Raw genomic sequence first — 18,115 nt, forward strand, 5'->3', positions numbered from 1 at the left:
CCCTCAGTAATGTCCCTCCGACAGTGCGGCTCTCACTCAGTACTGCCCCTCCGACAGTGCGGCACTCCCTCAGTACTGCCCCTCCGACAGTGCGGCGCTCCCTCAGTACTGCCCCTCCGACAGTGCGGCGCTCCCTCAGTACTGCCCCTCCGACAGTGCGGCGCTCCCTCAGTACTGCCCCTCCGACAGTGCGGCGCTCCCTCAGTACTGCCCCTCCGACCGTGCGGCGCTCCCTCAGTGCTGCCCCTCCGACTGTGCGGCGCTCCCTCAGTACTGCCCCTCCGACCGTGCGGCGCTCCCTCAGTACTGCCACTCCGACAGTGCGGCGCTCCCTCAGTACCGCCCCTCCGACAGTGCGGCGCTCCCTCAGTACCGCCCCTCCGACAGTGCGGCACTCCCCAGTACTGACCCTCCAACAGTGCAGCGCTCCCTCAGTACTGCCCCTCCGACAGTACGACGCTCCCTCAGTACTGCCCCCCCGACAGTGCGGCGCTCCCTCAGTACTGCCCCCCCGACAGTGCGGCGCTCCCTCAGCACTGCACTGGGAGTGTCGGCCTAGATTTTTGTGCTCCAGTCTCTGTATTGCGGCCTAGAACCTTCTGACTCTAAAAGTGAAGAGCGCTGCCCACGGAGCCACGGCTGAGACCTACAGAAGGAGGATATCTCTGGAGCCAGTGCCTCTCAACTTGCGGGCCAGCGCTCGGGGCACGTGCGGCTAACCACAGAACCGGGACACTGAAGAGTTCCCCGTCACTGTTGTAGGTTCTCCTGCTAATGTCAGGATGACCTTATTTAAACTGGCCACTTGAGAGAAGGTCACTGCGGGTGGGCCCAGGTAGGCTCTCTCTATCTTTCTGCACCCTTGGTCCTTATCACAGAATTCACTGCACCATTCATCCCAGGAATAGCTTGCCCCTCTCCACCCCCCACCCCTCCCCCAATCCCTCCCCAATGGTCACGGGATCAATCCCTTTAAGCAAGAGCGCATTGACTCAGAGGTTGGACTGTGTACAGCGTTTAATCATTTTCTGCCTCCTGAGGGAGGCCTTTGCGGTTAAATTTAGAAGCTGGTAATGAAAGAGGCTGTGTGCTGTCATGGTAAACTGTGAGCCAAGCACTGGCATTGCTTGTGTCAGCAATGCTGAACAATGTATTGAGAACAGAGAGGCCCCGAGAAATATCGAGTGAGACACTTCCAGGCTGGAATCAGTCTCACCCCACACTCTACCTCTCTCCCTCTCCCACTTCCATTCCCCGCGCCACGCAAAGAGCTAACGGCACTTTCAGGTGCAAAGTATAAGGCGGGGGGGTTGGGGGGGGGGGCGGTGGTGGTTACCATGGTAACACAGCAGGGAGCACAAACTGATTGGCTGGCTTAATGTCCGCACTGTCCCAGTGAGTGTCATTCAGCTTGATTGGAAGACGATTCAATCTGCGGGCTCGTGCTATGGTTCGTGACGCAGGTCAGAGGAGCAGTCATTGAGCAAGTGATGTTTTTATTTTGAATTGGTTTCAGGGTTTTTGGTGATCCAACGGAAAAATAAGACGTTTACTAAGGTTTAGACGACTTGAAAGAACTTGCATTTCTATAGCACCTTTCACGACCTCAGGACGGCCCAAAGCACTTTACAGCCAATGAAGTACTTTTTGAAGTGGAGTCACTGTTGTAATGTAGGAAACGTGGCAGCCAATTTGCGCACAGCAAGCTCCCACACACAGCAATGTGATAAACGACCAGTTCATCTGTTTTAGTGACTGACATGAATTCATGAAAGAAAGACTTATGAAATAATACTGGGCAGCCTACGGGTGGCGCTGTCCAGGGAGAGTATAAATACTCGGGCACGGGCCCAGCTTGCGCAGGACATTCTTAACAGGAACTAGTGAAGGACACAACTAGACCTCCATGTTGTAAAACAGTTGATTAAAGCTTTGTTTAACGCTTAGACCAAGTGCCTAGTAGTTTTCTCACGTCACTGTTATTTTCAGATGGTGCTCATTACAACCAGAAACTAAAGTCTGCCTGGTTACTACAGGTCAGAAGACACAGTTTCCCGTTGTTAAGCCCTTTCGTGCGCATGATTCAGGCTGGGAGATTCCCGGAGCTGCCCGCTCTACGCCGGCATCCCTCTGCCGCCAGTGCGGCGGGAACGCGAAGGAACGCTGGTGGGAACGGGAGCGGGCACCGAGAAATTTCCCAGCCCACCTGCTGCCAATGACGCAGTAGGAAGGGATTCCCAACCCTCCCGGAATGACCGGGAGTCTCCTGAATTCGGTGATCCTGATCCCGAGCGACTAGCAGCCCGGGAGATTTAAACTTGCCGCCGCGGTGCGGTCTCGCACCCCCACTCTGTGACGTCAGCCGCAAAGAGTCCCGACTGCACACCACAGGGGGCTAAGGTGAACCGAAATCACCCAGCAGAACTCTTCGGATGTCCCAGGAACCTCTCGGTGAGTGCCGAACCGTACCAGACCAGGGAGACCGTCCTGTGCCAAGTGAAGTGATCACAGCTTGGGAGGGCAGTTGAGGTTCCACAGCTGCCCTCAATACACCTGTGCTGGAGAAGGGGAAAATACCAAGGTTTACGCACCTGAACATTACCCGGTGAGTCTTGCTGGTAAGTGTGTGAGTTCAGGTATGAACAGGGGTGGGGACGGGATGGGGGAGGGGCTTGCTTAAACACTTTTCCATCTGGTGAACCACCAGATGACACTCACTCGCTAAGTGACATAGGAAGAATGGCCATAATTCGCCGCCATTTCCGCCACCTCCAGCGTGACCCCACCACCAAACGCATCTCCCCCTCCCCTCCCCTTTCAGCATTCCGAAGGGACCGCTCCCTCTGCGACACCCTGGTCCACTCCTCAATCACCCCCAACACCCCCTCCCCTCCCCACGGCACCATCCCGTGCAAGCGCAGGAGATGTAACACCTGCCCTTTCACCTCCTCCCTTCCCACTGTCCAGGGCCCAAAACACCCCTTCCAGGTGAAACAGCGATTTACTTGTACTTCTTGCAATCTAGTATACTGTATTCGCTGCTCACGATGCGGTCTCCTCTACACTGGGGAGACCAAACGCAGATTGGGTGATCGCTTTGCGGAACACCTCCGTTCAGTCCGTAAGGGTGACCCCGAGCTTCCGGTCGCCTGTCACTTTAATTCTCCGCTCCACTCCCACTCGGACCTCTCGGTCCTCGGCCTCTTACACTGTTCCAACGAAGCTCAACGTAAGCTCGAGGAACAGCACCTCATCTTTCGATTAGGCACTTTACAGCCTTCTGGACTCAACATCGAGTTCAACAATTTCAGACCATAACCTCGGCCCTCATTTTTTCAGATGGCAGCTGTTGATGATTCCGCCATTCCCATTTACACCTCCTCTAGACTCATCTTTTGTTTCTTCACTTGTCCCATTACCATCTCCTTTTGCTTTGTACAATCATACCTTTTGTCATTGAATCTCTCCTGCCCTCCACCCTATCACAGACCTTCCCTTTTGTTCTTTCCTCCCCTCCCCGCTTTCCTCACCTCCGCACTTGCTTAAAAACCTGTGGCATCTCCAACTTTTTCCAGTTCTGATGAAGGGTCATCGACCTGAAACGTTCACTCTGTTTCTTTCTCTCCACAGATGATGCCTGACCTGCGGAGTATTGCCAGCATTTCCTGCTTTTTTTTTTAATTATAGGAAGAATGGCCGCTTTGGTTGGGTTTTCACTGACTGGAAAACCACTGCAGAGGTACAGAGGCACATCCCGGGAAAACCGCACAGCATCCCCGGGAAAGTCAAACCATGAGTTGGGATCAATGGCGCCCTGGATCCATCAGTGCCTTGTATTACATGGGAGAACTATTCTGGAGGAAGCTTTGTTGATGTTATTTAAAGAAGTGTCGATGTAGTTTCCGTGTATATATAGATTGTATAAAAGGATTGCCTACCCTGCTTGGCTGAAATGACCCAATATATAGTCCTGCAAGCTTGAAGCACCAACAGAGTAAAAATAAAGCAATAACTGCTACGGCAAGCAAAAAATAGAACTAAGCAAAGGATAAATGACATTGATAATATTGTCTGGTTGCTTGAGGTGAAACCAGAGTAGAAAATTTTGCGTTTTAGCCAAGCTGATAATGAATTCCCAATTTATTTGGCTTTACCCACTGCCCGTAGAAGGACATTATTACCATGTAATTATTCTGCAACATCATTAGAATCTGGGTCCTGAAAGATGTCTCTCCTTTGCGGGCAGCCAGAATGCCGTAACTTCAAGCACAATAAGGTTTAGCTCGAAGTTTCAGCCGTGGCTCGCTGGGTAGCGCTCTCGCCATCTGAGTCAGAAAAGTCCCCACTCCAGAATCTTGAGCACAAACATCTAGGCTGACGCTCCCAGTGCCAGTGCTGAGGGAGTGCTGCACTGTCGGAGGTGCCGTCTATCGGCTGAGACGTTAAACCGAGGCCCCGTCTGCCCTCTCAGGTGGACGTAAAAGATCCCACGGCCACTATTTTGAAGAAGAGCAGGGGAGTTCTCCCCGGTGTCCTGGGGCCAATATTTATCCCTCAACCAACATCACTAAGAACAGATTATCTGGTCATTATCACATTGCTGTTTGTGGGACCTTGCTGTGCGCAAATTGGCTGCTGTGTTTCCTACATTACAACAGTGACTACACTTCAATCTGGCTGTAAAGCGCTTTGGGACGTCTGGTGGTTATGAAAGGCGCTATAGAAATGGAAGTCTTTCTTTCACAGCGTTCAGTTCTGGGCTCCACACCTCGGGGAGGATAGATTGTCCTCGGAGGGGGAGCAGCGCAGATTCACCAGAACGACACCGGGGCTAAAGGGGTTAAATTATGAAGACCGGTTGCACAGACTGGGCTTATATTCCCTGGAGTATAAAAGGGGCGATCTAATTGAGGTGTTGAAGGTGATTAAAGGAGTTGATCGGGTAGATAGAGAGAAACTATTTCCTCTGGTGGGGGGAGTCCAGAACAAGGGGGCAGAGCCTTAAAATGAGAGCCAGGCCGTTCAGGGGTGATGTCAGGAAGCACTTCTCCACACAAAGGGCAGTGGAAACCTGGAACTCTCTCCCCCAAAAAGCTGTTGAGACTGGGGGGGTCAATTGAACATTTCAAAACTGAGATTGATAGATTTTTGTTGGACAAGGGTATTGAGGGCTACGGAACCAAGGCGGGTAGATGGAGTTAAGATACAGATCAGCCATGATCTCATTGAATGGCGGAACAGGCTCGAGGGGCCGAATGGCCTCCTCCTGATCCTATCTTCCTAAGGTGACTTGAACCTTTCCCTGTCTTAACTTATTACTTTCTTCTCTCCCTCCGCCTTGACGGTTGCTCCCTGTATTGAGGCTGCTGCCTAGGTTGGCAGGGATGGAGAATAATTGGCACTTGGCAGGCTCATTGGCACTCCTCATACTATTAGGTGCGTCTTTTCCAATCTATGGTTGTGTGGGGTAGGATCGAATGGACATGCCTGGATCACCTCAAGTTTACCCCCTTTTTTGTTAATTGAGACGCCTAGGTGAAGAGGCAACAAAGGTTGGGGAAAAGGTACATACGAACATACGTACATACGAATTAGGAGCAGGAGTCGGCCACTCAGCCCTTCGAGCCTACTCTGCATTCAATAAGATCATGGCTGATCCGATTACTTCACATTCCTGCCTACCCCCCGATAACCTTTCACCCCCTTGCTCACCAAGAATCTATCTACCTCTGCCTTAAAAATATTCAAAGACTCTGCTTCCACTGCCCTCTGAGGAAGAGAATTCCAAAGACTCACGACCCTCTTTAAGAAAACATTTCTCCTCATCTCTGTCTTAAATGGGTGACCCCTTATTTTTAAACAGTGACCCCTAGTTCTAGATTCTCCCACAAGAGGAAACATCCTCTCCACACCCACCCTGTCCAGACCCCTCAGGATCTTATATGTTTCAATCAAGTCACCTCTTACTCTTCTAAACTCCAGCGATACAAGCCTAGCCTGTCCAACCTTTCCTCATAAGACAACCCGCCCATTCCAGGTATTAGTCTAGTAAACCTTCTCTGAACTGCTTCCAACACATTTACATCCTTCCATAAATAAGGAGACCAATACTGTACACAGTACTCCAGATGTGGTCTCCCCAATGCCCTGTATAACTGAAGCATAATCTCCCTACTTTTGCATTCAATTCCCCTCGCAATAAACGATAACATTCTATTAGCTTTCCTAATTACTTGCTGCACCTGTATAGTAACCTTTTGTGATTCATGCCCTGAGACACCCAGATCCCTCTGTATCTCAGAGCTCTGCAATCTCACCATTTAGATAATATGCTTCTTTTTTATTCTTCCTGCCAAAATGGACAACTTCACATTTTCCCACATTATAATCCATTTGCCAGATCTTTGCCCACTCACTGAACTTACCTATATCCCTTTGTAGCCCCCTAAAGTCCTCTTCACAATTTACTTTCCTACCTATCTTTGAGTCATCAGCAAATTTAGCAACCATACCTTCGGTCCCTTCATCCAAGTCATTTATATAAATTGTAAAAAGTTGAGGCCCCAGCACTGATCCCTGTGGCACACCACTCGTTACATCTTGCCAATCAGATGGGAAGATGAGGCCAATCTAGGTGCACAGTTAGGTGACACCAAACTTGGGTTTCAAAGGCCGACAGGATGCAAGAGAAAGGAAAGAATAAGAGAAGTAAGGAGTGCCACAGTTTTGAGGGTGTGAGAAGGAATGAATTGAGTGAGTAGACGGTGGTGCTAAGAGTTTTGATTTCAACACAGTCACCTACAAATGACCCAACCCAGCTCATAATTTTGATCCCAAAAGCTATTTGTAGTTTATAAGAATTCTTCTGTTGAGAATGCTTCCGAGAGTCAAAATATGTAAACACTCCATTGTACTGTTACTCATTCACTTGACATCCTTTTCAAACCATTCCACAGTGTTTGAACAAAATCCTTTGACAGCTACAGCCTGCACAGTGATGATATCCAGTGGCAGGATAGGCGCACCAACATCAGTGTTCTCGCTCAGGCCAACATCCCCAGCGTCGAAGCTTTGACCACGCTCGATCATCTGAGTCCACTCTTAGCGAAAGCTTTATATTGGAATTGTTACATTTGGGAAGGTCACGCAAGGTATTTTTAACGCATGCACATTTTGTGTTTGTCAAGTGTGAACTACGTTAGAGCTGGGGAATAGAACCCTTTTTCTCTCTGAGCTGAGCTAACTCAGCATAGATCCAGCATCAGAACCGAACCTGCGACCTTCCTGATCTTGTGACTGCGCCACCCAACCATGTGATGTGCTTATTCGCTGAGGACACTTCAGTGTCCTACCACCTCCAAATTATCGTTCGCTCCTTTGGGCTGCATCTTATCTGTGTTTCAGCTCAGGACTCCCGAGTCTTTTCTAAATTGAACCGAACAAGCATATCTGAACCCGCTCAGCCGGCACGAAGGGTCCTTAATTGCGTGGTTGGAATGTGACCTGATGATTGGCTAACTTGTGCAAATAGCCTCCCACTAAATCAGCATCAACATCGAGTCACTGAAATCACTTTCCATTTAGCAGCTCAATGATAATTTCAGGAGCTGGCTCCACTCCAGCTTTTCATTTCTGCGTGAAAAATAAACATCTGAGCTCAGATTTGCCAACATTTAGTGCTGGCCCCCATCCAAGCTCACAGAAACTGATATTTGGTTCCCAGAGATGTATATCTCTGCTCTTGAAAATATCACTTCCTGTCTTGTGACAACAGTCAAATGAGCCATCAGCACGATGGAGGGGCAGATCTTGATGTTACCCACAACTAAAGAGGTGACTATACACTGCGGACAATTGACAGCAGATCAGAGGCACTTTGTGGTCCAACAATCAGACACCCCAACAATCAGACACCCCAACAATCAGAGATCCCAAAAATCAGAGACCCCAACAATCAGAGACCCCAACAATCAGACACCCCAACACTCAGACACCCCAACAATCAGACACCCCAACAATCAGAGACCCCAACAATCAGACACCCCAACAATCAGACACCCCAACAATCAGACACCCCAACACTCAGACACCCGAACAATCAGACACCCCAACAATCAGAGACCCCAACAATCAGACACCCCAACAATCAGAGACCCCAACAATCAGACACCCCAACACTCAGACACCCCAACAATCAGACACCCCAACAATCAGACACCCCAACAATCAGACACCCCAACACTCAGACACCCCAACAATCAGACACCCCAACAATCAGACACCCCAACAATCAGACACCCCAACACTCAGACACCCCAACAATCAGACACCCCAACAATCAGAGACCCCAACAATCAGAGACCCCAACAATCAGAGACCCCAACAATCAGACACCCCAACAATCAGACACCCCAACAATCAGAGACCCCAACAATCAGACACCCCAACAATCAGACACCCCAACAATCAGAGACCCCAACAATCAGACACCCCAACAATCAGACACCCCAACAATCAGAGACCCCAACAATCAGAGACCCCAACAATCAGACACCCCAACAATCAGAGACTCCAACAATCAGACACCCCAACAATCAGAGATCCCAAAAATCAGACACCCCAACAATCAGACACCCCAACAATCAGAGACCCCAACAATCAGAGACCCCAACAATCAGAGACCCCAACAATCAGACACCCCAACAATCAGACACCCCAACAATCAGAGACCCCCACAATCAGAGACCCCAACAATCAGAGACCCCAACAATCAGACACCCCAACAATCAGAGACCCCAACAATCAGACACCCCAACACTCAGACACCCCAACAATCAGACACCCCAACAATCAGACACCCCCACAATCAGAGACCCCAACAATCAGACACCCCAACAATCAGACACCCCAACAATCAGACACCCCAACAATCAGACACCCCCACAATCAGAGACCCCAACAATCAGACACCCCAACAATCAGACACCCCAACAATCAGACACCCCAACAATCAGACACCCCAACAATCAGAGACCCCAACAATCAGACACCCCAACAATCAGACACTCCAACAATCAGAGACCCCAACAATCAGACACCCCAACAATCAGACACCCCCACAATCAGACACCCCAACAATCAGACACCTCAACAATCAGACACCCCAACAATCAGAGACACCAACAATCAGACACCCCAACAATCAGACACCCCAACACTCAGACACCCCAACAATCAGACATTCCAACAATCAGACACCCCAACAATCAGACACCTCAACAATCAGACACCCCAACAATCAGTGACCCCAACAATCAGACACCCCAACAATCAGACACCCCAACAATCAGACACCCCAACAATCAGACACCCCAACAATCAGACAACCCAACAATCAGACACCCCAACAATCAGACACCCCAACAATCAGACATCCCAACATTCAGACACCCCAACAATCAGACACCCCAACAATCAGACACCCCAACAATCAGAGACCCCAACAATCAGACACCCCAACAATCAGACACCCCAACAATCAGAGACTCCAATAATCAGACACCCCAACAATCAGACACCCCAACAACCAGACACCCCAACAATCAGACACCCCAACAATCAGACACCCCATCAACCAGAGACTCCAATAATCAGACATCCCAACAGACACTCCAACAATCAGACACCCCAACAATCAGAGACCCCAACAATCAGACACCCCAACAATCAGACACCCCAACAATCAGACACCCCAACAATCAGTGACCCCAACAATCAGACATCCCAACAGTCAGACACCCCAACAATCAGTGACCCCAACAACCAGAGACTCCAATAATCAGACATCCCAACAATCAGACACTCCAACAATCAGACACCCCAACAATCAGACACCTCAACAATCAGACATCCCAACAATCAGACACCCCAACAATCAGACACCCCAACAATCAGTGACCCCAACAATCAGACATCCCAACAATCAGAGACCCCAACAATCAGACACCCCAACAATCAGAGACCCCAACAATCAGACACCCCAACAATCAGAGACCCCAACAATCAGACACCCCAACAATCAGACACCCCAACAATCAGACACCCCAACAATCAGACACCCCAACACTCAGACACCCCAACAATCAGACACCCCAACAATCAGAGACCCCAACAATCAGACACCCCAACAATCAGACCCCCCAACAATCAGACACCCCCACAATCAGAGACCCCAACAATCAGAGACCCCAACAATCAGACACCCCAACAATCAGAGACCCCAACAATCAGACACCCCAACAATCAGAGACCCCAACAATCAGACACCCCAACAATCAGACACCCCAACAATCAGACACCCCAACAATCAGACACCCCAACACTCAGACACCCCAACAATCAGACACCCCAACAATCAGAGACCCCAACAATCAGACACCCCAACAATCAGACCCCCCAACAATCAGAGACCCCAACAATCAGACACCCCAACAATCAGAGACCCCAACAATCAGACACCCCAACAATCAGACACCCCAACAATCAGACACCCCAACAATCAGACACCCCAACACTCAGACACCCCAACAATCAGAGACCCCAACAATCAGAGACCCCAACAATCAGAGACCCCAACAATCAGACACCCCAACAATCAGACACCCCAACAATCAGAGACCCCAACAATCAGACACCCCAACAATCAGACACTCCAACAATCAGAGACCCCAACAATCAGACACCCCAACAATCAGACACCCCCACAATCAGACACCCCAACAATCAGACACCTCAACAATCAGACACCCCAACAATCAGAGACACCAACAATCAGACACCCCAACAATCAGACACCCCAACAATCAGACACCCCAACAATCAGACATTCCAACAATCAGACACCCCAACAATCAGACACCTCAACAATCAGACACCCCAACAATCAGTGACCCCAACAATCAGACACCCCAACAATCAGACACCCCAACAATCAGACACCCCAACAATCAGACACCCCAACAATCAGACACCCCAACAATCAGACACCCCAACAATCAGACACCCCAACAATCAGACATCCCAACATTCAGACACCCCAACAATCAGACACCCCAACAATCAGACACCCCAACAATCAGACACCCCAACAATCAGACACCCCAACAATCAGAGACTCCAATAATCAGACACCCCAACAATCAGACACCCCAACAACCAGACACCCCAACAATCAGACACCCCAACAATCAGACACCCCATCAACCAGAGACTCCAATAATCAGACATCCCAACAATCAGACACTCCAACAATCAGACACCCCAACAATCAGACACCCCAACAATCAGACACCCCAACAATCAGACACCCCAACAATCAGACACCCCAACAATCAGTGACCCCAACAATCAGACATCCCAACAGTCAGACACCCCAACAATCAGTGACCCCAACAACCAGAGACTCCAATAATCAGACATCCCAACAATCAGACACTCCAACAATCAGACACCCCAACAATCAGACACCTCAACAATCAGACATCCCAACAATCAGACACCCCAACAATCAGACACCCCAACAATCAGTGACCCCAACAATCAGACATCCCAACAATCAGACACCCCAACAATCAGTGACCCCAACAATCAGACATCCCAACAATCAGACACCCCAACAATCAGACACCCCAACAATCAGACACCCCAACAATCAGTGACCCCAACAATCAGACATCCCAACAATCAGACACCCCAACAATCAGACACCCCAACAATCAGACACCCCAACAATCAGTGACCCCAACAATCAGACACCCCAACAATCAGACACCCCAACAATCAGACACACCAACAATCAGACACCCCAACAATCAGAGGCTCCAACAATCAGACACCCCAACAATCAGAGACTCCAACAATCAGAGACCCCAACAATCAGACACCCCAACAATCAGAGACCCCAACAATCAGAGGCCCCAACAATCAGACACACCAACAATCAGAGACCCCAACAATCAGACACACCAACAATCGGAAACCCCAACAATCAGACACACCAACAATCAGCGACCCCAACAATCAGACACCCCAACAATCAGAAAACCCAACAATCAGACACACCAACAATCAGCGACCCCAACAATCAGACACCCCAACAATCAGAGACCCCAACAATCAGACACCCCAACAATCAGACACCCCAACAATCAGCGACCCCAACAATCAGACACCCCAACAATCAGACCCCCCAACAATCAGACACCCCAACAATCAGAGACCCCAACAATCAGACACCCCAACAATCAGACACCCCAACAATCAGACACCCCAACAATCAGACACCCCAACACTCAGACACCCCAACAATCAGACACCCCAACAATCAGAGACCCCAACAATCAGACACCCCAACAATCAGACCCCCCAACAATCAGACACCCCCACAATCAGAGACCCCAACAATCAGAGACCCCAACAATCAGACACCCCAACAATCAGAGACCCCAACAATCAGACACCCCAACAATCAGAGACCCCAACAATCAGACACCCCAACAATCAGAGACTCCAACAATCAGACACCCCAACAATCAGAGATCCCAAAAATCAGACACCCCAACAATCAGAGACCCCCACAATCAGAGACCCCAACAATCAGAGACCCCAACAATCAGACACCCCAACAATCAGAGACCCCAACAATCAGACACCCCAACAATCAGACACCCCAACAGTCAGACACCCCAACAATCAGACACCCCAACACTCAGACACCCCAACAATCAGAGACCCCAACAATCAGAGACCCCAACAATCAGAGACCCCAACAATCAGACACCCCAACAATCAGACACCCCAACAATCAGAGACCCCAACAATCAGACACCCCAACAATCAGACACTCCAACAATCAGAGACCCCAACAATCAGACACCCCAACAATCAGACACCCCCACAATCAGACACCCCAACAATCAGACACCTCAACAATCAGACACCCCAACAATCAGAGACACCAACAATCAGACACCCCAACAATCAGACACCCCAACAATCAGACACCCCAACAATCAGACATTCCAACAATCAGACACCCCAACAATCAGACACCTCAACAATCAGACACCCCAACAATCAGTGACCCCAACAATCAGACACCCCAACAATCAGACACCCCAACAATCAGACACCCCAACAATCAGACACCCCAACAATCAGACACCCCAACAATCAGACACCCCAACAATCAGACACCCCAACAATCAGACATCCCAACATTCAGACACCCCAACAATCAGACACCCCAACAATCAGACACCCCAACAATCAGACACCCCAACAATCAGACACCCCAACAATCAGAGACTCCAATAATCAGACACCCCAACAATCAGACACCCCAACAACCAGACACCCCAACAATCAGACACCCCAACAATCAGACACCCCATCAACCAGAGACTCCAATAATCAGACATCCCAACAATCAGACACTCCAACAATCAGACACCCCAACAATCAGACACCCCAACAATCAGACACCCCAACAATCAGACACCCCAACAATCAGACACCCCAACAATCAGTGACCCCAACAATCAGACATCCCAACAGTCAGACACCCCAACAATCAGTGACCCCAACAACCAGAGACTCCAATAATCAGACATCCCAACAATCAGACACTCCAACAATCAGACACCCCAACAATCAGACACCTCAACAATCAGACATCCCAACAATCAGACACCCCAACAATCAGACACCCCAACAATCAGTGACCCCAACAATCAGACATCCCAACAATCAGACACCCCAACAATCAGTGACCCCAACAATCAGACATCCCAACAATCAGACACCCCAACAATCAGACACCCCAACAATCAGACACCCCAACAATCAGTGACCCCAACAATCAGACATCCCAACAATCAGACACCCCAACAATCAGACACCCCAACAATCAGACACCCCAACAATCAGTGACCCCAACAATCAGACACCCCAACAATCAGACACCCCAACAATCAGACACACCAACAATCAGACACCCCAACAATCAGAGGCTCCAACAATCAGACACCCCAACAATCAGAGACTCCAACAATCAGAGACCCCAACAATCAGACACCCCAACAATCAGAGACCCCAACAATCAGAGGCCCCAACAATCAGACACACCAACAATCAGAGACCCCAACAATCAGACACACCAACAATCGGAAACCCCAACAATCAGACACACCAACAATCAGCGACCCCAACAATCAGACACCCCAACAATCAGAAAACCCAACAATCAGACACACCAACAATCAGCGACCCCAACAATCAGACACCCCAACAATCAGAGACCCCAACAATCAGACACCCCAACAATCAGACACCCCAACAATCAGCGACCCCAACAATCAGACACCCCAACAATCAGACACACCAACAATCAGCGACCCCAACAATCAGACACCCCAACAATCAGAGACACCCCGACAATCAGAGACCCCAACAATCAGACACACCAACAATCAGACACACCAACAATCAGCGACCCCAACAATCAGACACCCCAACAATCAGACACCCCAACAATCAGCGACCCCAACAATCAGACACCCCAACAATCAGAGACACCCCAACAATCAGCGACCCCAACAATCAGACACCCCAACAATCAGACACACCAACAATCAGCGACCCCAACAATCAGACACCCCAACAATCAGAGACACCCCGACAATCAGAGACCCCAACAATTGGGAATTCCATATGCTCAATAAAATTCACTTTAAATCCTATATTTATGTGTTGTATTGTTATTAAAAATGGAGCTCTGGCTTCGCCTGTATCTCAGGGAGGTCATGCACTGTGTGGGCTGTACAGACCAGGAGACGTAGGTTTGATCCTCTGGTGTCTGTTAGCTGATCGCAGCTCTGGCCTCAGTTCGGGTGCTACCATTGTCCTTGCCACTTCTGGGCTTGAGAGAGAGAAAAAAAATTCAGGCTTGATCCTGACCCCTGCTGGAACGTACCCGTGCAAAAAGGGAACTTGGTGACAGAAGCGATCAGCTAGATGTAAACGCAGTGGAAGAAATGGGTTGCCCTGTGTTCCTTTAGGCACGCAAGAGAAGATGAAGAACGTCTCATCATGTGCATTAGGTTCCAGGGCACCAGACAGAGAAAGTAAGAGCGGAGACCCACAACACGAGGCTTCCGCTCACGTTGCACTTGACGTACATTCACTGAGTGTCATAAATCGTGTCATTCATGTATGAAATTTATGAAATATACCGGGTGGCCTGCTGGTGGCGCTGTCCAGGGAGAGTATAAATACTCGGGCACGGGCCCAGCTTGCTCAGGGACATTTTGTAAACAGGAACTAGTGAAGGATAACTAGACTTCCATGTTGTGAAACAGTCGATTAAAGCCTTGTTTAATACTCCGACCAAGTGCCTAGTAATTTTCTTACATCACTGAGCATCCCTGGTGTGGCCGAGAAGCTCCCACCCAGATCATTGGTGGCATTTCACCACATCCGTATAGTCAACAACCTCCTAGCATTGCCGGTAGCTTCAAGTCTTTCCCTTCCTGTCGGGGGTAGCTGAGGCCTTCTGATTGCTGCATCTGCCAGACTACGGGCCGCCAACCCTCCAGGCTTGCCCTGGAGTCTCCAGGAATTAACGATTAATCTCCACCGAATCGTAGGGCTGTTAAAAAATGTGTCCGTTATTTTTAATTTCCTTTGAACACTTCTGTTTACTAATTTTATTTACTGTGAGCAGTTCCGGGCACCACGCCTTCGAAAGGATATATTGGCCTTGGAGGGAGTGCAACGTAGGTTCACCAGAATGATAACTGGACTCCAAGGGTTAAATTACGAGGAGAGATTACACAAACTGGGGTTGTATTCCCTGGAATTTAGAAGATTAAGGGATGATCTGATCGAAAATTTCAAGATATTAAGAGGAACTGATAGGGTAGATCAAGAGAAACTATTTCCGCTGGCTGGGGATTCTAGGACTAGGGGACACAGTCTAAAAACTAGAGCCAGACCTTTCAGGAGTGAAGTTAGGAAACACTTCTACACACAAAGGGTGGTAGAAGTTTAGAACTCTATTCCACAAATGGCAATTGATGCTGGATCAATTGTTAATTTTAAATCGGAGATTGATAGATTTTTGTTAACCAAAGTCATAGGCCTAGAAATTGGGTTCTGGCGTAGGCAGGGCTTTAGCGCCGGAAGTTAGTGCCGGCGCTAAGTCCCCCTGCGCGCGCCAAAAATTCAGTAGTGCCGCGCCCAAACGGCTGCCGGCGCTACTGAAGGGTCTTTGCGGCGGTACATCGGCGCTAACTGCCGTTTCGCGCCGCAATTCCGGCGCTGCGGCACCCGATGCGGTGCGGCAGGCTGGGGACGTGCAGGCCTCCTCCTCCCGTTAAGGAGGAGCTGCCTGCACCCGGCCGCGGCCCGCGCAAATCAGCTTAAAAATGAGCCCGGCACCTCGGACAAGTGCCGGGCTTGCAACTGTTCCGGGGGGGGGGGGAGAAGTCCGGGGAGGGAGCTGCGGGCAGGCGGCCGGCGGGAAAGTGGCCGGCCGCCGCGGGGCCTTTAATGCGCCGGCGCAAACTGGAGTAAGGCACCTCTGACAGAACGTTGCTTGCGGCTGCCACGGGCGAGGCGGCCGCAACTCAATTTCGGAGTTCGGGCGGGTTACCACGGCAACCGGGACGCTGCGCACACCGATGACGTCATCGGTGCCGGCGCAGCGCTACCGGTGCAACGCCGATTTAGGGCCCCAGGGAATTTTTAAACTGGCCATAACTCTGGCGCTAGTCCCTCTAGCGCCTCAAAAGCGGTGCTAAGGCAACTGAATTTCTAGGCCATAGAGTTATACAGCACAGAAAGAGGCCCTTCGGCCCTTCGGCCCATCGTGTCTGCGCCGGCCATCAAGCCCTGTCTATTCTAATCCCATTTTCCAGCACTTGGTCCGTAGCCTTGTATGCTATGGTGTTTCAAGTGCTAATCTAAATGCTTCTTGAATGTTGTGAGAGTTCCTGCCTCTACCACCCTGTCAGGCAGTAAGTTCCAGATTCCAACCACCCTCTGGGTGAAAACTTTTTTCCTCAAATCCCCTCTAAACCTCCTGCCCCTTACCTTGAAACTATGCCCCCTGGTTATTGACCCCTCTACTAAGGGGAAAAGTTCTTTTCTATCTACCCTATCTACGCCCTTCATAATTTTGTACACCTCAGTATTAAGGGATATGCAGCAAAGGCGGGTATATGGAGCTAGGTCACAGATCAGCCATGATCTCATCGAATGGCGGAACAGGCTCGAGGGGCTGAATGGCCTCCTCCTGTTCCTATGTTCCTAGAGATCGCAACACATTGAAGGTAAGTGGCTTCGCACATAACACATGGTCCACGTGATCTCCTGGACTGGTTTGATTGCCTGAGAGGGTCGGAGAGGAATTTTCTCTTATTGGCCCTGGGTTTTTCTCTTTTTTTTCATCTCCCAGTAGATAACATGGGTGCGGAGTGGTGGGGTGGGGGGCAGTTGGTTGATGAGTGATAGGGAAGGCGGATGAAGGTAGGAAGTAAGTGTCTAGTCACGATGCGCCAACCATTATGAGTGTGGAATAGGGGCTTGTCTAGTTCTAACAGTAAGAAGTCACACAACACCAGGTTATAGTCCAACAGTTTTATTTTAAATCACAAGCTTTCGGAGCGCTGCTCCTTCGTCAGGTGAAGTGGAGCGATGCATAAAGACACAGATTATATAGTCAGAGAATAATGCCAGATGATTACAGGTAATCTTTCTAACTGCCATTTATCACACCTCGGCAGAGAGATAATCACAGCAATCAAAGGTGTGAATGGTGTCCAAACAGGTCAGTCAGGAAAACATTACATCAAAGAACAATGAGGTAGGATCAGTACTTCCCCGGAGCGGAGAAACTACGCCATGTTCTTCACAGCCTTCAACATGTCATCGATGACGTCGAACACCTCGCTAAGGCCATCCCCACGCCTCCACTACTCGCCTTCAAACAGCCGCCTAACCTCAAACAGACCATCGTTCGCAGCAAATTACCCAGCTTTCAGGAGAACAGCGACCA

General features: G+C 49.7%; 1 long non-coding RNA gene across 1 annotated transcript in view; it reads left to right on the forward strand.

The window, feature by feature from the left end:
• The first annotated feature begins 2,004 nt into the window (after positions 1-2,004).
• The window catches only part of LOC147099602 (uncharacterized), a 35,259-nt gene continuing 19,148 nt past the window's right edge, over positions 2,005-18,115 (forward strand). Inside the window, exon 1 of the long non-coding RNA XR_015073945.1 lies at positions 2,005-7,151. This is a non-coding gene — a long non-coding RNA (uncharacterized LOC147099602). The remainder of the gene's footprint in view (positions 7,152-18,115) is intronic.

Source organism: Somniosus microcephalus, chromosome 28 (assembly GCF_052327205.1).
Source record: "Somniosus microcephalus isolate GS21.2 chromosome 28, FLI_Smic_1.0, whole genome shotgun sequence".
NCBI lineage: Eukaryota > Metazoa > Chordata > Chondrichthyes > Squaliformes > Somniosidae > Somniosus > Somniosus microcephalus.